We start from the raw sequence: 24,527 nt of genomic DNA on the forward strand, positions 1-24,527 counted from the left end.
AAAAAAAAAGGAAAAGCAAAGGAAAGTAGGAAAGAAAGAAAAAGAAAGAGTGATTGTAAAGAAATGAATGCAAGAAATCTATTAATAGATATAGATATCAAACTCTGAACAGTGATCCCTTTAAGAATCTGATCATTGTAGATGCTACTCTTGTGAAAAACAAGAAAACAGACATAACATAAGGCCAAATATCAGAAACTTCCTTAAGGTCCATCAACCTTAAGGAAGCAGGTTCTAATGGAGCTGATAAGCTAACAAGCCTTTTAAGAAACAGAGGAGAAGTCCCTGAAATAAGCACCTCTGAAGTCAACTTCACAACGATAAGCAACTGTCTGGAGCATGTTTTATGTACCATTAAGAGTGAATTTCTTTGAGCCGGGGCTGGATTCATAAAGGAGTAGAACTCAATGAAACACTGTTGGCATTATCATTAGTAGGTCTTTATTGAGTTGTGAATAAACCTTTCAATATCCTAAAGTATATCATAACTTTCTTATAACTGTAATTCCATAACCATCTTTGGCTACTAAATATTACCCTGTCCTGAAAATTCTTACAGCATTACTGTTTCAAAATCAAGTTACAGTTCACCCTTTATTTTCCAGAAATAAACAAACAAGTTACATAAAAGTTGCCATTTGATTTTTTTTCACACTTAATAAGTTGTCTAAGTTTGTTCAACAAGATCAAGATTCCTTGGTTATCAATGATTTTTAAACTTGTCTAAACTAACTTTAAATGTTCTCTTTGAATAAGAGATGTGTGCTCATTCATTAACATTTCTTTATAACAAGTATTCTTAAAGTCTGATTTGCTTGTTTGTACATATAACTTTTATAGGGGATATTTAAAATATCACATATGTTTGAGGATAAAATGGCAAACACTGTTATAAAATAGTAAAATTTCACTTTTTAGAATAAGTTTAAATTGGATGCATAAGGCATTAAAACATAAAAATATTCTAAAAGGCCATAGGATTTTATTATTAATAGGTCTTTATTGAGTTGTGAATGAATCTTCCATTATCTTAAAGTATATCACAATTCTGTTATAACTGTAATTTCATAACCTTCTTTGGCTACTAAATATTGTCCTGTCTTATAAATGGCCTCTGGATGAGAGAAATTTGAAGATCTAAAGATAAATAAGAAAAAGTTATAGAATATGACTTACTGGTTATAAAGGGTAAAGAAAGGTTTCTAGCTTGGTTGACTATACAAAGAGAAAACCCACTGAAAAACAGGAAAATAAAAATGAGATAGAAACAAATTTATCAAAAAAGCAAATGAGCTTGGCCTCAAAGATATTGAATTTCTTGTTGCAGTGGAATGCCAGAAATGACAGTGCACATTTAAACAGAACTTGGAGACGTGAGAGTAGAATTCAAGAAGGAGATAATGACTGAAATAAAATTCATACGTGAGAGTCTTTTCTATCGCATAAGGATGTACGACACAGTTAAGAACTCAGGGAGTAGAGATTTAGAGCAAGAAGGCAGAAATCACTGGAGCAAGTGAAGGAGAATCCATCAGAAACAAAGGAAAAATATGGCCAAAATGGCACTGGGACAGTACAGAGTTTACTCAGCTAGGTCCAGAATCAGAAGCCATCAAACATAAGGATAACGCTGGAGATCCTCAGTTCAGTCTGGGGCATAGTTTTCACAGAACATAACATTTTCCTCTCTGAAATCAAAAACATAATAGAGATGAACCCTCAGACTTTTTATTCTGTTTTCTATGTGCCACCTCTACTTGTGATAAACAGTAAAAAAATAATCCACTCCCCAAAACACTTCACCCCAAATAACCACATTCAAAATGCATGAGATTTTATGATTGCCAAAGTTACCTTTCAACCTTCAAACAAAAACCATCTTGCTTAATCAAAGATTTCCCTTGCCTTAAGGGAGAAAAAGGGTGTATTCATTAGAATAGGCAAAAAGACTGTAACAACCCCCAGAACTCAGATGGATTAACAATACAAAAGTTTATCTTTCCCTCACAAATTCTTGGTAGTTTGCATGACTCTCCAAGGAAAGTGTCCTCTCTGCAGTCACTCAGCGAAAATAAAAAGAAAGAAACTTTGATTTTATGATACCACTGTTTCAACACGTGGTCTATGTGCTCTCCCTGGAGGAATAAAAAATAAAAAGAAGCTGGAAGGTTGCACAAGGGCTGTGGAGGTTTTATTCTGTGTCAACTTGACCAATCTGAAAATGTTTCCCCAAATCCCTTTCCCTTAAGCTTCCCTATCAGAGGTGGCCAAAAAAGAAATTCTCACAAGATTTGGAAAGCAAAAGTGAGAGAGCACTGATTATATTCTGAAAGTTATCCTGGCTAGAGATAGTGAGAGACAGATGCAGAGCTATCGTCAGAGTCTACCTTGTTTTTGCCTTTCACACACTGAGAGATACATGCATAAATGTAGTAAATTCTAGCTTATTCTCGCTCACCCTCACTCCGTGTCCAGCTCTTTTCCCTTACTGCCAGTCTTTCTGATCAACAATAAGATCCAACCCACCCCTAGACACAGAGGCAACAGCTATCTATAGACTTCTCCAGCTTCGGCAGTTTTCCTTCACTGTCTTCACACTGGCGGGCAAATGTATTCCCTGACAACCCCCAATTTATTCACCTGTGCCAGTGCCTCAGAAGTTCTGGTTAGTGATATTTCATTGATTCCCAAATCTTCCTTTTACACGCTTATTTCTCTAGCATTTCCTACAATTGTGCAAATTCTTAGCTAATTATAAATCCTTTATTCTATAATGCCCATAGTGGTTCTGCTTTCCTGACTGAGGCTAACTACTATAATTCTTGGTACCAAGAGTAGTTCCAGGGCAACAGACCCAAAATACCACTATAGTGGACGACTAGTCAGCCATAGTATAGACAGGCTTATGGAGGTAAAGTCATTAATGAAGTTTTGAAAAGCATCTTTCTCATCAACATGTCCCTAAAATCAACCCACAGTTTTTTGCCTACTTCTGGAATGTATTATAAGTAAAGACATAATAAACAACTAGCAGAATCTCCACATTGGTTTTCTAACTCACGAAATAGGACTATTATGGTGAGGAAGACTAACTAGAAACCTCTAGAACTACCTCTACCAATCAAATTATTAAAGGTAGTTCTTCATTGCTTGGGGTATTTTAGGTATAAGTGCCAACATTAAGGACTTGAAGGATGCAGAGAGGGTGATTCCTACCACATGTCTATTCAACTTGCATATTTTGCTTTTGTATTGAAGAGATGGATCCTGGAAAATGACAGTGTATTACTATAAACTTAAACTGGTAATGATGACTACTGTAACTTCAGTTCCATATGTGATTTATTTACTAATGCAAATCAATACATTTCTGGGTTCCTGGGATCATCCTACTGATCCTGTGAATGCTTTTGTTTGATATACCACCACAAATAGACTTCAGAACTATCTGTATCAACTCTGACATACTATGTCATAATCCATTCTGCAGGAATCTTCTTTGATCATCTCTCCACTACACAAGACATGCTGATGGTCTACATTAATAATGCCAGGCTGATTAGATTTGGTGTGCAGAAAGCAGTAATTGCCTTAAACACCTCGGTAAGATACTCATATTCCAAAACAATTTAGAAAAGTTTCTATGGGTCCGATGGTCAGAGCCATGGCATTATATCTTTTCCAAGGTAAAAAGAAAGCTGCTAAATTTGGCCCTTCCCAACATCAAGAAAGCAATTACTCCTGGTGGGCCTCTTTGGATTCTGAAGGCAACGTGTGCCTCATTTGGGCATACTACTCTGACTCAATTATTGAGTAATCCAAAAGGCTGCTATCTTTGAGAGGAACTCAAATAAGAGAAAAATGTGCAAAAGGTCCAGCTTTCCATGTAAGCTGTTCTGCCATTTAGGCCATATAATTCAGCAGAACTGTGATTGAAGAGTTTATGCTTTATAATGGAAATTTTGTAGAGCTGATAAATATTTTGTTTTAAGTATAGAACTTTAAGATTTAGGAGCTAAACTGCACCATCCTTTGTAGATATCACTCACTTTTTCAGAAATAGAATTTGGACTATGTAGGATTATAGTAGAGAATAGATAACTAACAATGGACTGCCAAATTATCTTGAAAATTAAATTGACTATCAATAACTAATTTTGGATTTAACCACCCCATAAAATTGGGAGTGAACAGAGGCACTCCATCATCAACACCAGCAATTCCTAAAAGCACAAATATGATGCATGAGTAAGGAATTCAGCTTTCCATTGCTCCTCTTACATTTCCACTACTGTACCAGCCCACAGCTGTGTGAGTTTCTTTAATCAGTCGACTGAAGAGAAAGATGTGGCAATGGTTTACAAATGGCTCCACACAGTACGTTGGCACTTTCTAAAAGTGGAGAGTTATTCCATTACAGTCCTACTCTGGGACAATCCTCCCAGAAGCTGTAACTCTGAGAAATGCACCTTTTTAAATTTAATTTAATTTTATTTTGCCTAATAAGAATAAGAGATGGCCAGAGATACAGAGCTATGCTGATTCTTAAGCAAGGCCTGACAATTGTTAGATAGACAGGGACTTGGAAGAAACATGATTGAATTTGGTGAAAAGTAGTTCTAGAAAAGAAACATATGAATCAAACTCTAAAAAATGAACACAGAGTGTGAGGACATTTGTGTCCCATATTAATGCTCACTGAAGACCTCCAGCAGTAGAGATTTTAATAACCAGGTGGACAACCTTACTCATTCTCTAGATGTCAGTCAGCCTCTTTCCTCAGCCACTTGAGACATTGCTGTACCAGCTCATTAATAAGGTAGTTACAGCAGTAAAAATAAAAGGTACTCATGAGCTCAGCAACATATACTTCTACGCCCAAAGGCTTTAGTAAAAACAACCATCTGTAAACTTAGAGAATGCTTTATTCACTAAAATGTGTATCTTTAACTTTGCTTCTGCCCAAGGAACTTGTTTTACAGTAAGTGAAGAGCAACAATTAGTTTTTTTGCTCATTGAATTTACTGATCCTACCATGTTTCCTGGAAAAAATGTTTAAGACTCAGACACAACGCCAACTGAATGGTCATACTTGATGGAGTGCTATAATGTTGTTCAGCATAGAGCATTTGCTCTGAACCAATGACCAACATATAATGCTGGTTTTTTCTCCCCATTAGTCAAGATTTATTGCTTAGGGAAGCAGGAAGTAGAAAATGAAGTAGCTTCTCTCCCTGTTACTCTTAATGATCCAATAGCAAAATTTTTGCTTCCTGTCCCTACAACTTTGGGATCTGCAATTTAGAGATCTTCATTCCCAAAAACGGAATATCTCCAATTGGGTAGTCACTAAACCTTAAAGTTCCAAAATAATCTCCTTTGACTCTATGTCTCATATCCAAGGCATGCTGATGTGAAAGGTAGGCTCTCACAGCCTTGGGAAGCTCTGCCACTGTGGCTTTGGAGGGTACAGCCTCTCTCCCAACTGCTTTCACAGGTTGGCACTGAGTGCCTGCACCTTTTCCAGGTGCACAATTCAAGATGTGGTAGATCTACCATTCTGGTGTCTGGAGGACAGTGCCCCCCTTCTCACAGCTTCACCAGAAAATGTGACAGTGGGGACTCTATATGGGGATCCAACCCCACACTTCCCTTCCACACTGCTTTAGTAGAGGTTCTCCATGAGGGCTCTACTCCTGCAGCAAAATTCTGCCTGGACATCCGAGCATTTCTATACATCCTCTGAAATCTAAGTGGAGTTTTCAAAACCTCAATTCTTGACTTCTGTGCACCTACAGGCCCACCACCATGTGTAAGCCTCCAAGGGTTGGGGTTTGCACTCTCTTAAGCAATGGCCAGAGCTGTATGTTGGCTCTTTATAGCCACTGCTGGAGCTGAAGCAGCTGGGACACATGGCACCATGTCCTGAGGCTGCAAAGATCAGGGGAACTCTGGGCCTGGCCAACAAAACTATATTTCTCTCTTAGGCTGCCATGCCTGTGATGAGAGAGGCTGCTATGAAGGTTTCTGACATGTCCTGAAGACATTTTCCCCTAGAGTCTTGGAGATTAACATTTGGTTCCTCATTACTTATGCAAAGTTCCGTATCGGGCTTCAAATTCTCCCCAGAAAAATAAGACTATTTACAAAAATTAAAACTACAGTAGTTGTATTTCCTCTTTACTTTTATACAAAAATATTTGTGTGTATATATCCATTATATATATGTGTGTGTGTGTGTGTGTGTGTGTGTATACTCCTGGTAATTTTAAAATAATGAGTACATGGTTATTATTTTTTCTTTAAAAAAATTAACACTTAGAAATGAAAAAGAAATGGTTGACAGTATCTCACTACATTAGTTGGAAAATTATAATCTAAACCTATCACTACATTAATTTGATTTAATTTAATTATAGTAATCAAACTTCCTAAAAAGGAAGAAAAAAGCATAATTAAGGAAAACATTAAAATGTAAATCTAATCTTTAGTATTCATTCTAGAAGCTCATAGTCTACTGGCAAGCTTCTTGGAAAATAATAAAACTTAGCTTATTTAACTTTTGGTTCTCAGAACCTTCATTAGATCAATAACACTATTACCCACTACTTCCTAATAGTAATAGTAGTAAAAGCTGACATTAATAAGAACTTACTATGTGCTAGGCATGTGTTAGACTTACTTTATTTTAACTTACTATATTAGAAAATATAGCTAAGAGCTATACTGATCCCCATATAATTCTCATAATTTTAGAAGGAAAGCATTACTGTTATATCCATTTCACAGATAAGAAAGTTTGAATTTAGTGATTTACCCAAGATCACACAATAAGTAAAGTTGGAAATTAGTACGTGATTTACGCAAGATCACACAGTAAGAAAGAAAACCTAAATCCACGGCTCTCTGACATGCAATTCCATGTGCTCAACCACTAATTTATGCCACTTCCTTACATTCACAGACCTCCAAAAATATTCAAACAACTTTAAGCACTGGCTGTTTAAATATGTATTTCCCAGCAAAAATTTTTTCTATATTTTACAAATTTTCATGAATGCAAATATTTTATGAACCTCTACATTTTTAAAATGACACAAGCTTCAAAATCAGAAAATGCCTTCAAGCTTGTTGTTTTATAATATATATAAGGAAAAATTATTTGAAGAATATTATACAATTTAGAAATTATTACCAAATATGGTGTAAAACTCCAAAAGGTAAGATTATTAATTGTAAAGAAAATAATCAGAGTTGGAGTTGTGGTATAAGTTAAAAACAAAACAATGCCATCCAAGTTGATTAAATAAGAGCTAGAGGTTACACTGAAGAAATAGATATCACAAGAAAATTATTCAGAGGAAAATGTAAAAACCTCTGCTCTAGAAAGGGTATATCTGATTGTAAGAAACAGAAATCCTCAAGGTCTAGCTTATTGAAAACAGGGCTTAACATGAAGGAAAACATGCAAATTCCAAAGGCATCCAAAGACAAGAAGTGAAGAACAACCAGAACACAAGAATCTCAGAAATGGAATCAGAAGGGCAGGCACTAAAGGATCTCTCTTTGTCTCCCATAAATCACCCATGTCTCTACTCTCTCCCTCAGATCAGCATCCTAGACTTGGACATGGCCCAGTGTGGCCAAATTGACTGCAGCTCTCATCTCAGGCTGTTAAGTACCTACTATCATCTCATGATCAAAATTCCCAGTTGCCTCAGCTGTGACTTGTTTGCTGCTGAGATGAGTGTTCACAACAAAGATAACATCAGCTCCAACTGAAAGGCAATTTTATTATTTTATTTTTGTTAACTTTTATTTTAGGTTCGGAGGTACATTTGCAGGTATGTTCGATGTAAAAATTGTGTGTTATGGGAGTTGTGTTACAGATTATTTCATCACTCAGCTAAAAAGCATCATTTACAATAGGTAGTTTTCCAGTCCTCACCTTCCTCCCACCCTCTACCCTCAAATAAGGCTCAGAGTCTGTTCTTTCTTTCTTCCTTTCTCTCCATGTGTACTCAATGTTTAGCTCCCACTTAGTGGAGTGAGGACATACGGCATTTGGTATTCACTTGCTTTGCTAGCTTGTTTAGGGTAGTAACCTCCAGCTGCATCCACGTTGCTTCCAAAGACATGATCTTGTGGTTTTTTTTGTGTCTGTGTAGTATTCCAAGTTATATATGTACCACATTTTCTTTATCCAGCTACCATTGATGGGCATTTAGGTTGATAACATGTTTTTGCTATTGTGATAGTGCTGCAACGAACACACACATGCCTGTTTCTTTAGGGTAGAATGATTTATATTTCTTTGGATATATATCCAATAACAAGATCACTGGGTCAAAAAGTAGTTCTGTTTTATTTGAGAAAATACCAAACTGCTTTCCACAAAGGCTTCACTAATTTACATTCCCACCAGCAGTTTTAAGCATTCACTTTTCTCCACAACCTCAATTTGTTATTTTCTGACTGTCGTTCTGATTGGTGTAAGATGGTATCTCACTGTGATTTTGATTCACAGTTCTCTAATGATAAGTGATATTTGGCATTTTTTCATATGATTGAAAAAATGTTGGCCATGTGTATGTCTTCTTTTGAAAACTGTCCACATCCTTTGCCCACTTGTTAATGTGATTTATTTTTGCTTGTTAATTTGTTTAAGCTCCTTATAGATTCTGGATATTGTTGGATGCATAGTTTGCAACTATTTTATCCCATTCTTTAGGTTGTCTATTTAATCTTTTGATAGTTTCTTTTGTGTACAAAAGCTCTTTAGTTTAAGTAGATCCCATTTATCAATTCTTGTTTTTGTTACAATTGCTTTTTGAGTCTTCAACATGGAATTTTTGCCAGGGCCTATTCCAGAATGGTACTCTCTAAGCTATGTTCTAGAGTTTGTCTACTTTAAATTTTTACAATTAATTCTTTAATACATGTTGAATTCTGTATATAGTATAAGAAGGGATTTAGTTTCAATCTTCTGCATATGGCTATCCAATTATCCCAGCACCATTATTGAATATGGAGTCCTTTTTCCATTGCTTGTTTTTGCTGACTTTGTCAAAGATCACATGGTTGTAGGTGTGTAGCTTTATTTTTGGCTCTCCTTTCTCTTCCATTGGTCTATGTGTCTGTTTTTGTACCCATACCATGCTGTTTTGGTTATGATACTCTTGTATACTTTGCAGTATAGTTTGAAGTCAGGTAATATAATGCCTCCAGCTTTGATCTTAGGATTGCTTTGGCTATTTGGACCCTTTTCGGTTCCATATGCATTTTAATATAGTATTTTCTAATTTTGTGAGGAATGTTATTGATAATTTGATGAGAATAGTATTGAATCTGTAAATTGTTTTTGTCAGCCCATTTTAACAATATTTATTCTTTTTATCCATGAGTATGAAATGTTTTTTCATTTGTTGGTATAATCCATGATTTCTTTCAGAAGTGTTTTGTAATTCTCACTGAGGAGATCTTTCACCTCCCTAGTTAGCTGTATTCTTAGGTATTTTATTCATTTTCTGGCTATAGTGAATGGGATTGCATTCATGATTTGGCTCTCAGCTTGGATTTTGTTGGTGTATAGAAATGCTACTGAATTTTATACATTGATTTTGTACCCTGAAACTTTTCTGAAGTTGTCAGATCTATGGGTTTTTGGGCAGAAACCATGGAGTTTTCTAGGTATGGAATTATATCATCTGCAAGTAGGAGTGGTTTGACTTTCTTTTTCGCTATTCATATGGCTTTTATTTCTTTCCCTTGCCTGATTGCTCTGGCTAAAACTTCCTTTTTTATGTTGAATAGTAGTGGTGAGAGAAGGCATCTTTGTCTTCTCATTGCAGCTTTTGACCATTCACTATGATGTTGGCTGTGGGTTTGTCATAGATGGCTCTTAAGGTATGTTCCTTTAATGCCCGGTTTGTTGAAGGTTTTTAACATAAAGGAATGTTAAGTTTTATCAAAAGCCTTTTCTACATCTATTGTGGTGATGATGTGGTTTTTAAGTCCTATTTTTGTGATGAATCACATTTATTGATTTGTGTATATTGAACCAACCTTTCATCCCAAGAATAAAGACTACTTGGTCATGGTAGATTAGCCATTTGATGTGCTGCTGAATTTGGTTTGCTGGATTTTTTTTTTTTATGATTTTTTGCATCTCTATCCATCGAGGATATTGGCCTCATTTTTTTTATCTTTGTCAGGTTTTCATATCAGGATAATTTTGGGCTCATAGAATGAGTTAAGGAGGAGTCTCTCCTCCTCAATTTTGGGAATAGTGTAAGCAGGCATGGTACTAGCTCTTTTATACACATCTGGTAACATTCAGCTGTGAATCTGTCTGGTGATGGGCTTTTTCTGGTTGGTAGGTTTTATTACTAATTCGATTTCAGAACTAGTCATTGGTCTGTTCTGGGTTCCAATTTTTCTTGGTTTAATCTTGTGAGGTTGTATGTTTCTAGGAATTTATCAATTTCTTCCAGTTTTTCCAGTATGTTTGCATAGAGGCATTCATAAAAGTCTCTGAGGGTTTTTGTATTCCTGTATGGTTAGTACTAACGTCCCCTTTGTCATTTTTGATTGTGTTTATTTGAATCTTCTCTCTTTTTTCTTTATTACTCTAGCAACTGGTCTATCAATCTTATTTATTCTTTCAAAAAACAAACTCCTGGATTTGTTGATCTTTTGTTTGGTTTTCACATCTTAATTTCATTAAGTTTAGCTCTTATTTAGATTATTTCATGTTTTCTGCTATTTTGGGGATGGATTTACTCTTCTTTTTCTAGATCCTACAAATACCATGTTAGGTTGTTAAATTGAGATCTTTCTAACTTTTTGATGTGAATATTTAGTAGCACTGTCAATTTTTCTCAATACTGCTTTAGCTGTGTCCCAGAGATTCTGGTATGTTGCATCTTTGTTCTCATCAGTTTCAAATAATATTTTGATTTCTGCCTTAATTTCTTTGTGTAAGAGGTATTCAATAACAGATTGTTTAATTTCAATGTAATTATATGATTTTGAAATATATTCTTAGTATTAATTTCTATTTTTATTGCACTGTGGTCCAAGAGTATCATTACTATTTCTTTTTTTTCTTCTGAATTTGCTAACAATTGTTTAATGGCTGATTGTGTGGTATATTTTAGAGTATGTGCCATATGCAGATTAGAAAAACATATATTCTGTTGTTTTTGAGTGGAGAGTTCTGTAGATGTCTGTTAGGTCCATTTAGTCAAATGCTGAGTTCAGGTCCCAAATATATTTGATTGTTTTCTGCCTCGATGATCTGTCTAATACAGTCAGTGGGGTGTTGAGGTCTCCCACTATTACTGTGTGGTTATCTAAATCTCTTCATGGGTTTCTCATAACTTGCTTTATCAATCTAGGGGCTCCTGTGTTGGTTGTATATACACTTAAGATAGTTAGGTCTTGTTGAATGAACACTTTATCATTATGCAGTGCCCTTCTTTGTCTTTTCTGATCATTGTCAGTTTAAAGTCTGGTTTGGTTGGGCACAGTGGCTCACGCCTGTAATCCCAGCACTTTGGGAGGCCAAAGAGGGTGGATGACCTGAGTTCAGGAGTTCGAGACCAGCCCAGCCAACATGGTGAAATCCCATTTCTACTAAAAATGCAAAAATAAGCCAGGCATGGTGGTATATGCCTATAATTCCACCTACTCGGGAGGCTGAGACAGGAGAATTGCTTGGACCCAGGAGGTGGAGATTGTAGTAAGCCAAGATTGTGCCACTGTACTTTAGTCTTGGTGACAGAGCAAGACTCTATCTCAAAAAAAAAAAAAAGAAAAAGAAAAGAAAGTCTGTTTTGTCTGAAATTGAATAGCAACCATGCTTTATCTGTTTTCCATTTGTGTGGTAGATTTTTCTCCATCTCTTTCCTTTAAGCCTAGGAGATGGATTTCTTGAAGATGGCATACAGTTGAGTCTTGCTCTTTTATTCAACTTGAAAGGCAATTCTAATAAAAGGGAAATTTGATAGTAAAAGCAACCTGCCAAAGTACACATCTGCCTCTGCCTTTGAAAAGGACAATAGAAACTAAAAAGTAAGGTGTAGGTATTAGGCTACACAGATAGGCCCCACTTATGATGGTTTAGCTTACAATTTTTTGACCTTCTAATGGTGTGAAAGCCATGTGGATTCAGTAGGAACCATACTTTGAATTTTGAGTTTTGATCTTTTCCCAGGCTAGTGACATGGGTATGATACCCTCTCATGATGCTGGGTAGCAGGAACCACAGTTGCCAGTTGGCCATGGGATCATGATGATGAAAAATCATGCTCTACAGCAGACTACATTGCTAGAGGATTTTCCCAACTGTAGGCTAATATAAGTGTTCAGAGCACATTTAAGGTAAGTAAGGCTAAGCTATGATGTTCAGTAGGGTAGGTGTATTAAATGCATTGTTGACTTGTAATATTTTCAACTGATGATGGTTTATCAGGATGTAATCCCATCATAAATTAAGCATCTGTATACTGTATATTTAAAGTTCAGATGAGAAAAATAGAAAACTTTTATGGTGGTATATTGGGCTTGCCCAAATACAAAAAAAAAGGAATTCCCAAAACAATTTATTGATTAACATTGCCAATTCGGAGGAGCCAAGATGGCTGAATAGGAACAGCTCCAGAGTACAGTTCCTAGCAAGAACAACGCAGAGAGGGAGTGCCCACCACATTTCCAAACAAATTTTCACTGCCCACAGACCAGGAGATTCCTGGACCAAAAAGCACCACGAGTTTTCAGCATGGTGGTTTCAGCTGGTGCCGCGTTGGCACACAGAAACTCACACAAATCTGGGCAGCCGTTTCAACTGGTGCCTGGAACACCTGGGAAACAGAGCCACCCATTCAACTAAAAGGGAGGGGCAGAGACAGGGGAACCAGGCAATCTGGCTTTGCAGGTACCACCCCCACAAAACAAGCAATCTGAAACACTCTGGATTGAGAGTTTCACAGCAAGTGCAGTGGGACCCAGGATGGTCCATCTCAGTGCAGGGGAAGGGTGACCACCACTACCGAGGCAGTCTGCCACTACTCAGGCAGTTCATATAGCAGCTGGTCAGAGCCTGTGGCAGTGCAGCAACATCTCTGCTGGCAGACTGTGACTAGACTACTCAGTGCAGGGCAGGACATCTATGATAAAAGGCAGCAGCATGACAGAAACTTATGAAAAAAGCTGACCTTCCTAAGACAGAGCACCTAAGAAAAGAGGTGGTTATTAGTTCTCAGACTTAAAAGTCCCTGCCCAGCAGCTCTGCACAGAATGACAGAGCTCCCAGCACAGCACTTGAGCTCCTATAAGGGACAGACTGTCTCCTCAAGCAGTATACCCAAAGAGACACCTCATAAAGGAGAGCTCAGGCCGACATCTGGCAGGTACCCTTCTGGGACAAAGATAACAGAAGAAACCAGCAGCAACCCTTACTGTTCTGCAGCTCCTGCAGGTAATCCCGAGGGAAGCAGGCTCTGGAGTGGATCTCCAGCAGTCCTGTAGCAGAGTGGTCTGACTGTTAGAAGGAAAACTAGGAAACAGAAAGACATAACTTCATCATCAACAAAAATGACGTCCACTCAGAGACCCCCATTGGAAAGTCACCAACTACAAAGACCACAGGTAGATAAAGCTACTAAGATGGGAAGAAACCAGTGCAAAAAGGATGAAAACAAAAACCAGAATGCCTTTCCTCCTCCAAAGGATCAAACTCTTCACCAGCAAGGGAACAAAGATGGATGGAGAATGAATCTGATGAATTGACAGAAACAGACTTCAGAAGGTGGGTAATAACAAACTTCTCAGAGCTAAAAGAACAAGTGCTAACCCAATGGAAAGAAACTAAGAACCTAGAAAAAGGGTTAGATGAGATGCTAACTAGAATAAACAGCTTAGAGAAGAATATAAATGACTTTATGGAGCTGAAAAACACAGCACGAGAAACTTGTGAAGCATACACAAGTTTCAATAGCCGAATCGACCAAGCTGAAGAAAGGATATCAGAGATTGAAGATCAACTCAATGAAGTAAAATGAGAAGGCAAGAATAGAGAAGAAAGCATGAAAAGAAATGAACAAAGCCTCCAAGAAATATGGGATTATGTGAAAAGACCTAATATGTTTGATAGGTGTACCTGAATGTGACAGAGAGAATGAATACAAGCTGGAAAACACTCTTTAGGATATTATCCTGGAGAACTTCCCCAACCTAGTAAGCCAGGCCACCATTCAAGTACAGGAAATACAGAGAACACAACAAAGATATTCCTCAAGAAGAGCAACCCCAAGGCACATAATTGTCAGATTCACTAGGGTTGAAATGAAGGAAAAAATGCTAAGGGCAGCCAGAGAGAAAGGTCAGGTTACCCACAAAGGGAAGTCCATCAGACTCACAGCGAATCTCTCCATAAAAACCCTACAAGCCAGAAGAGAGTGGGGGCCAATATTCAACATCCTTAAAGCAAAGAACTTTTAACCTAGAATTTCATATCCAGCCAAACTAAGCTTTATAAGTGAAGATAGAAATAAAATCCCTTATGGACAAGGAATTTCTGAGAGATTTCATCACCACCAGGCTTGCCTTACAGAGCTCCTGAAAGAAACACTAAACAAGGAAAGGAACAACCAGTACCAGCCACTCCAAAAACATACCAAATGGTAAAGAAAATTGACACAATGAAAAAAAACTGTGTCAACTAATGGGCAAAACATCCAGCTGGAATCAATAAGGCAGGATCAAATTTACACATAACAGTATTAACCTTAAATGTAAATTGGCTAAATGCCCCAATCAAAAGACACAGACTGGCAAATTGGATAAAAAATTAAGACCCATCGGTGTGCTGTATTCAGGACACCCATCTCACATGCAAGGACCATATAGGCTCAAAATAAAAGGATGGAGGAAGATTTATCAAGCAAACGGAGAGCAAAGAAAAGCAGGAGTTGCAATCCTAGTCTCTGATAAAATGGACTTTAAACTAACAAAGATCAAAAGAGACAAAGAAAGACATTACATAATGGTAAAAGGATCAATGCATCAAGAAGAGCTAATGATCCTAAATATATATGCACCAAATACAGGAGCACCCAGGTACATAAAGCAAGTTCTTAATGACCTACCAAGAAACCTAGACTCCCACACAATAATAGTGGGAGACTTTAACACTGCATTGTCAATATTAGACAGATCAACAAGACAAAAAGCTAACTAGGATATCCAGGACATGAACTCAGATCTGGACCAAGCGGATCTAACAGACATCTACAGAAATCTCCACCCCAAATCCATAGACTATATATTCTTCTCAGCACTGCATCACACCTGCTATAAAATTGACCACATAATTGGAAGTAAATCACTCCTTAACAAATGCAAAAGAATGGAAATCATAACAAACAGTCTCTCAGACCACAGGACTATCAAATTAGAACTCAGAATTAAGAAACTAACTCAGAACCACACAACTTCATGAAAACTGAACAACTGCCTCCTGAATGCAGACTGGATAAACAATGAAATGAAGGCAAAAATAAAGATGTTCTTTGAAACCAACGAGAATGAAGACACAACACACCAGAATCTTTGGGACACATTTAAAGCAGTGTCTAGAGGGAAATTTCTGCCCAACAGAGAAGCAAGGAAAGATCTAAAATGGACACCTTATAGTCAACGTTGAAAACGCTAGAGGACCACATAATTGGAAGTAAAGCACTGCTCAACAAATGCAAAACAACTGAAATCATAACAAACAGCCTCTCAGACCATAGTGCAATCAAGTTAGAACTCAGAATTCAGAAACCGACCCAGAACCGCACAGCTTCATGGAAACTGAACAACTGGCTCTTGAATGTTGACTGGGTAAACAACGAAATGAAGGCAGAAATAAAGAAGTTCTTCGAAACCAATGAGAATGAAGACACAACGTGCCAGAACCTCTGGGACACATTTAAAGCAGTCTCTAGAGGAAAGTATATAGCAATAAGTGCCCATATGAGGAGAATGGAGAGATCCAAAATTGACACCCTATCGTCAAAATTGAAAGAGCTAGAGGAGCAAGATCAAAAAAACTCAAAACCCAGCAGAAGACAAGAAATTACTAAGATCAGAGCTGAGCTGAAGGAGATTGAGACACGAAAAACCCTTCAAAAAATCAATAAATCCAAGAGCTGGTTTTTTGAAAAGATCAACAAAATAGACAGACCACTAGCCAGATTGATTAAAAATAAAAGAGAGAACAACCAAATAGATGCAATAAAAAATGATAAAGGGGAAATCACCACAGATTCCACAGAAATTCAAACCATCATCAGAGAATATTACAAACAACTCTATGCACATAAACTAGTAAACCTGGAAGAAATGGATAAATTCCTGGACTCCTGTGTCCTCCCAAGCCTAAACCAGGAGGAAGCTGAAACTATGAATAGACCAATAACAAGGTCTGAAGTTGAGGCAGCAATTAAGAGCCTACCTCACAAAAAAAGCCCAGGTCCAGATGGGTTCACAGCCGAATTCTACCAGACACACAAGGAGGAGCTGGTACCATTCCTTCTAAAACTATTTCAAACAATCCAAAAAGAGGGAATCCTTCCCAAATCATTTTATGAGACCAACATCATCCTGATACCAAAACCCGGCAGAGACCCAACGAGAAAAGAAAACTTCAGGCCAATATCCATGATGAACATAGATGCAAAAATCTTCAATAAAATATTGGCAAGCCGATTGCAACAGCAAATCAAAAAACTTATTCATCATGATCAAGTAGGATTCATCCCGGGGATGCAAGGCTGGTTCAACATACGCAAGTCTATCAACGTAATTCACCACATAAACAGAACCAAAAACAAAAACCACATGATTATCTCAATTGATGCAGAGAAGGCTTTTGACAAAATTCAACAGCCCTTTATGCTAAAAACCCTCAATAAACTCGGTATCGATGGAATGTATCTCAAAGTAATAAAAGCTATTTATGACAAACCAACAGCCAATATCATACTGAATGGGCAAAAACTGGAAGCATTCCCTTTGAAATCTGGCACTAGACAAGGATGCCCTCTCTCACCACTCCTATTCAATATAGTACTGGAAGTTCTAGCCAGAGCAATCAGGCAAGAAAAAGTAATAAAGGGTATTCAAATAGGAAAGGTGGAAGCCAAATTGTCTCTATTTGCAGACGACATGATAGTATACTTAGAAGACCCCATCGCCTCAGCCCAAAAACTCCTGAAACTGATAAACAACTTCAGCAAAGTCTCAGGATATAAAATCAATGTGCAAACATCACAAGCATTTGTCTACACCAATAACAGACTTAAAGAAAGCCAAATCAAGAGCGAACTGCCATTCGCAATTGCTACAAAAAGAATAAAATACCTTGGAATACAACTCACAAGGAACGTAAGGGACCTCTTCAAGGAGAACTACAAACCACTGCTCAACGAAATCAGAGAGGACACAAACAGATGGAGAAACATTCCATGTTCATGGTTAGGAAGAATTAATATCGTGAAAATGGCTATACTGCCCAAAGTAATTTACAGAATCAACGCTATCCCCATCAAGCTACCATTGACTTTCTTCACAGAACTGGAAAAAACCACCATGAACTTCATATGGAACCAAAAGAGAGCCCGCATAGCCAAGTCAATTCTAAGCAAAAAGAACACAGCGGGGGGCATCACACTACCGGATTTCAAACTATACTACAAGGCTACAGTAATCAAAACAGCATGGTACTGGTACCAAAACAGAGATATAGACCAATGGAACAAAACAGAGGCACCGGAGGCAACACAACATACATACAACTATACAATCTTTGATAAACCTGACAAAAACAAGCAATGGGGCAAGGATTCCATGTTTAACAAATGGTGTTGGGAAAACTGGCTAGCCATGTGCAGAAAGCAGAAACTGGACCCCTTCCTGACACCTTACACTAAAATTAACTCCAGATGGATTAAAGACTTAAACATAAGACCTGGCACCATAAAAACCCTAGAAGGAAATCTAGGCAAAACTATCCAGGACATAGGAGTAGGCAAGGACTTCATGAACAAAACACCAAGAGCATTGGCAACAAAAGCCAAAATAGACAAATGGGACCTAATGAAACTCCACAGCTTCTGCATGGCAAAAGAAACAGTCACTAGAGTGGATCGGCAACCAACAGAATGGGAAAAAATTTTCGCAGTCTACCCATCTGACAAAGGGCTGATATCCAGAATTTACAAACAACTCAAGCAGATTTACAGGAAAAAAACAAACAAGCCCATTCAAAAGTAGGCAAAGGATATGAACAGATACTTTACGAAAGAAGACACATATGAGGCCAACAATCATATGAAAAAATGCTCATCGTCACTGGTCATCAGAGAGATGCAAATCAAAACCACATTGAGATACCATCTCACGCCAGTTAGAATGGCGATCATTAAAAAATCTGGAGACAACAGATGCTGGAGAGGATGTGGAGAAAAAGGAACACTTTTACACTGTTGGTGGGAGTGTAAATTAGTTCAACCATTGTGGAAGACAGTGTGGCGATTCCTCAAGGCCTTAGAAATAGAAATTCCATTTGACCCAGCAATCCCATTACTGGGTATATATCCAAAAGACTATAAATCGTTCTACTATAAGGACACATGTACACGAATGTTCATTGCAGCACTGTTTACAATAGCAAAGACCTGGAAGCAACCCAAATGCCCATTGATAATAGACTGGATTGGAAAAATGTGGCACATATACACCATGGAATATTATGCAGCAATCAGAAATGATGAGTTTGTGTCGTTTGTAGGGACATGGATGAATCTGGAAAACATCATCCTCAGCAAACTGACACAAGAACAGAAAATGAAACACCACATATTCTCACTCATAGGTGGGTGATGAAAAATGAGAACACATGGACACAGGGAGGGGAGTACTAAACACTGGGGTCTATTGGGGGGAAAAGGGGAGGGCCAGTGGGAGGGGGAGGTGGGGAGGGATAGCCTGGGGAGAAATGCCAAATGTGGGTGAAGGGGAGAAGAAAAGCAAAGCACACTGCCATGTGTGTACCTACGCAACTGTCTTGCATGCTCTGCTCATGTACCCCAAAACCTATAATCCAATAAAAAATTTTAAAAAAATTAAAAAAAAAAAAAAGAAAAAAAAACAAGAAAACGCTAGAGGAGCAAGATCAAAAAAACTCAAAAGCCAGAAGAAGACAAGAAATAACTAAGATCAAAAATGAAGGAGATAGAGACACAGAAAACCCTTCAAAAAAATCAATAAATCCAGGAGCTGGTTTTTTGAAAAGATCAACAAAATAGACAGACTGATAGCCAGATTAATAAAAAAGAAAAGGGAGAAGAATCAAATAAATGCAATAAAGAATGAAAAAGGGGATATCACTACCAATTCCACAGAAATACTGACTACAATCAGAGATTACTACAAACAACTCTATGTACATAAACCAGTAAACCTCAAAGAAAGGGACAAATTCCTGGACATTTGCACCCTCCCAAGCCTAAACCAGGAAGAACTGAAACCTTGAATAGACCAATAACAAGGGCTGAAGTTGAGGCAGCAATTAATAGACTGCCAACCAAAAAAAGTCTAGGTCCAGATGGGTTCACAGCTGAATTCTACCAGACATAAAAAGAGGAGCTCGTACCATTCCTTCTGAAACTATTCCAAACAATACAAAAAGAGAAAATCCTTCCCAAATCATTTTATGAGACCAACATAATCCTGATACCGAAACTTGGCAGAAACTCAACAACAACAACAAAAAAGTTAGGCCAATACCCATGATGAACATAGATGCAAAAATCTTCAATAAAATACTGGCAAACCAATTGCAACAGCATATCAAGAAGTTTATGCATCACAATCAAGTGGGCTTCATCAGGGATGCAAGCCTGGTTCAACATACACAAGTCTACAAACGTAATACGCCACATAAACAACCAAAGACAAAAACCACATGATCATCTCAAAAGTTGCAGAGAAGGCCTTTGACAAAATTCAACAGCTCTTTAGCCTAAAAACTCTCAATAAACTAGGTATCGAAGGAACATATCTCAAAACAATAAAAGTAATTTATGTCAAACCTATAACCAATATCATACTGAATGGGCAAAAACTGGAAGCATTCCCTTTGAAATCAGGCATTAGTCAAGGATGCCCTCTCTCACCACTCCTGCTCAATATAGTATTGGAAGTTCAAGTCAAGCAATTAGGCAAGAAGAAAAGATGGTATTCCACTAGAAAAGGAGGAAGTCAAATTGTCTCTATTTGCAGACAACATGATTGTATATTTAAATACCCTATCATCTCAGCCCAAAATCTCCTTAAACTGATAAGCAACTTCAGCAGTCTCAGGATACAAATCAATGTGCAGAAAGCATAGGCATTTCTATACACCAATAACAGACTAACAGAGAGCCAAATCATGAGCAAACTTCCATTCACAATTGCTACAAAGAGAATGAAATACCTAGGAATACAACTAACAAAGGATGTAAAGGACCTCTTCAAGGAGAACTACAAACCACTGCTCAAAGAAATGAGAGAGGATACAAACAGATGGAGAAACATTCCATGCTCACAGTTAGGAAGAATCAATATCATGAAAATGGCCATACTGCCCAAAGTAATTTATAGATTCAATGCTCTCCCCATCAAACTACCAATGACCTTCTTCACAGAACTGGAAAAAACACCTTAAACTTCATATGGAAACAAAAGAGCCTGCATAGCCAAGACAATCCTAAGCAAAAAGGACAAAGCTGGAGGCATCAGGCTACCTGGTTTCAAACTATACTACAGGACTACAGTAACCAAAACAGTATGGTACTGGCGCCAAAACTGAGATATAAATCAATGGAACAGAACAGAGGCCCTGGAGGCAATGCCACACATCTACAACCATCTGATCTTTGGCAAACCTGACAAAAACAAGCAATGGGGAAAGGAGTCCCTGTTTAATAAATGGTGTTGGGAAAACTGGCTAGCAGTGTGCAGAAAGCAGAAACTGTACCCCTTCCTGATACCTTACACTAAAATTAACTCCAGATGGATTAAAGATTTAAACATAAGACCTAACACCATAAAAACCCTAGAAGAAAACCTAGGCAAAATCATTCAGGATATAGGCATAGGCAAGGACTTCATGACTAAAACATACCAAAAGCATTGGCAACAAAAGCCAAAATAGACATATGGGACCTAATTAAACTCCAGAGCTTCTGTACAGCCAAAGAAACAATCATTAGATTTGAGTGAATTGGTAACCAACAGAATTGGAAAAAATTTCTGCAATCTACCCATCTGACAAAGGGCTAATATCCAGAATCTACAAAGAACTAAAACAGATTTACAAGATAAAAACAAACAAACTCATTCAAAAATGGGAGAAGGATATGAACAGACACTTTTCAAAAGAAGACATATATGAGGCCAACAATATATGAAAAGATGCTTATCATCACTGATTATTAGAGAAATGCACATCAAAACCACATTGGGATACCACCTCATGCCAATTAGAATGGCGATCATTAAAAAATATGGAGACAACAGATGCTGGAGAGGATGTGGAAAAATAGGAACACTTTTACACTGTTGGTGGGAGTGTAAACTAGTTCAACCATTTACACTGTGGAAGACAGTGTGGTGATTCCTCAAGAACCTAGAGATAGAAATTCCATTTGATCCAGCAATCCTATTACTGGGTATATACCCAAAGGACTATCAATAATTCTATTATAAAGACACATGCACATGTATGTTCATAGTGGCACTGTTTACAATAGCAAAGACCTGGAACCAACCCAAATGCCCATCAATGATAGACAGGACAAGGAAAATGTGGCACATATACACCATGGATACTATGCAGCCATAAAAAATAATGAGTTTGTGTCCTTTGTAGGGAAATGGATGAAACTGGAAATGATAATTCTCATCAAACTAACACAAGAACAGAAAATCACACACCACATGTTCTCACTCATAGCTGGGTATTGAACAATGAGAACACACAGACACAGGGAGAGGAGCATCACACACTGGGGTCTGTTGGAGGGTGGCCAAGGGAGGGACAGCAGGAGAGTGGGAGGGTTAGAGAGGGATAACATGGGGAGAAATGCCAGATGTGGGTGACGGGGGATGGAGGCAGCAGACCACATTGCCATGTGTGTACCTATGCAACAATTCTGCATGATCTGCATATGTACCCCAGAACCTAAAGTACAATTAAAAAAATCGCTATTTCTAATACAGGTAAAACATTTTATTTCATTTTTCGATTACTGCAAATTAAAAACAAGTGATTAAAAATGCCTTTGCTCCTCCAGGCACTGGGAATAAAACAAACAAAAAATGCCTTTGTTTTTGGCTTTTGAATTTGACAAAACCTGTTTGAAAAGCATTTAATTAAATTAATAATCAGATTGGACACAGTGGCTCACACCTATAATCCCTGAACTATGGGAGCTGGGGCAGGAGGACTGCTTGAAGCCAGAAGTTCAAGACCAACCTGGGCAACAAAGTGAGACCCCCATCTCTATAAAACTTAAAACAAATTAGCTGGGCATGCTGGAAAATGTGTGCAGTCTTAGCTACTCAGGAGGCTGAGGTGGGAGGATTGCTTGAGTCTAGGAGGTCAAGGCTACAGTGAGCCATGATTGTACCACTGCATTCCATCCTGAGTGACAGAATGGGGCTCTGTCTCATAAAAATAAATTAATCAATTAACTACTAACTAAATTTCACCGCTTCAACATGCACATTTTCAAATGCACAAGTTTCTGTGTAACATGTAGAACACAAGATACAGTCCACTATTTACAAAAATATTTACATGACATCCTGAGAAATAGCATTTTGTGGTTCAAGAAAACAAAATCTTAATGTTTAATGCAATTTATGTTAAATTAGGTTTTGCTTGATGGACTTGTAAAATATTAGTTATTAATTAAAAATCAAAATTTTTAATATGTTTCAAGTGTAGCTCCCAGGTATATTTCTAAACTTCAGTAACTCAACCATATATGTATAATATTATATAAAGTACCCCACTCATAAAGCTATATGAAAATATCTGGGGCACTATTGTTTTTCTTTCACTGTAGAAATACCTATTAATTTAGCTTTTTGTGTGTGTGCTTATAATCTACAAATTATTTCCTATTTTCTATGGAATTCTTAGTACCATGCTTTCAATAAATAAGGCATTTTTAAATTCACTGACTGATTTTAATCTTTGGTGATTTATCCTTCCCTTATCTACAATTCCATAAGTTTTATTAAGTGCCCACTTTGTGAAAAGCAACATACTTAGTGATACAATTAGGTTTTAGACTGGTTTTAATCGTTGATTAAACCTCCACTTTATTCTCTTTTTCTACAATTCCCTAACAGATAAAGAAACATATGAATGAAATGGTGAGTCCTTAGATAATTGAGGATTGATTACATTTCCTAATAATGTACCTACTTTAATTGGTTCTCCTTTGCTTCTATATTCACTTTATTGCAGGATTCCTCCCATAGCAATCCTTCTCAGAGCATCTTAAAATGACAGGTTAATGTCAAGGAAAAAACCTAACATCGTTGTATATAATTAATCTCTAGAGTCATCTTGATCTTTCTTTAAAAAGAATTAGTTGTAGAAATTTAGGTTTTTTTTTTTTATTTTCAAGTTTTGTGAAGCTGAATTTGCTGCTACATTAGTTAAGAAATATTTCTGTGGATGAAAATGCTGCCAACTAATATTTAGCCAATCATGCAGAGTGGTTTTTAAAGTGTGTGTATTATTGCTTTAAATATAGTATGAAAGGTTTTACAAATTTTATCATTTAAAATTTATGTTCTAACTTTTTTCAAAGTAGCTATTAGCATAAGTAAGCCCCTACTTCCACTTTTACTCTTGCCATATTAACGAGTATTCTTTATTAGCTTTAACTACATTTTGGAAACTTTTTTTTTTTTTGAGACAGAGTTTCGCTCTTGTTACCCAGGCTGGAGTGCAATGGCGCCATCTCAGCTCATCACAACCTCCGCCTCCTGGGTTCAGGCAATTCTCCTGCCTCAGCTTCCTGAGTAGCTGGGATTACAGGCACGCGCCACCATACCCAGCTAATTTTTTTTATTTTTAGTAGAGACGGGGTTTCACCATGTTGACCAGGATGGTCTCGATCTCCTGACCTTGTGATCCACCTGCCTCAGCGTCCCAAAGAGCTGGGATTACAGGCTTGAGCCACCACGCCCGGCCGGAAACTTTTTTACAATAATCAATCTAAAGATTAAGCCTTGGTTATAGCACACTAATATTTTATTACTGCCCACAAATGTAGATCTTGAGGAATTAAAAACAATACGTTAGAACCAGTGAACTAAGTACAGTGTACACATTTCCAGAGCAGAAAAGCCATAAACTACAATTCTGAGGTAACCTTACTTAGAAAGGACAAACCAGGTGCTAAGACCAAATT

The 24,527-nt window shown here is 37.4% G+C and overlaps 1 long non-coding RNA gene across 6 annotated transcripts in view; it reads right to left on the reverse strand.

The window, feature by feature from the left end:
- Nucleotides 1-24,527, reverse strand: part of LOC118154541 (uncharacterized) — a 310,862-nt gene that overhangs the window by 223,931 nt on the left and 62,404 nt on the right. The gene's annotated exons all lie outside the window — the stretch shown is intronic.

The sequence above is a fragment of the Callithrix jacchus genome, chromosome 6 (genome assembly GCF_049354715.1).
Source record: "Callithrix jacchus isolate 240 chromosome 6, calJac240_pri, whole genome shotgun sequence".
Taxonomy (NCBI): domain Eukaryota; kingdom Metazoa; phylum Chordata; class Mammalia; order Primates; family Cebidae; genus Callithrix; species Callithrix jacchus.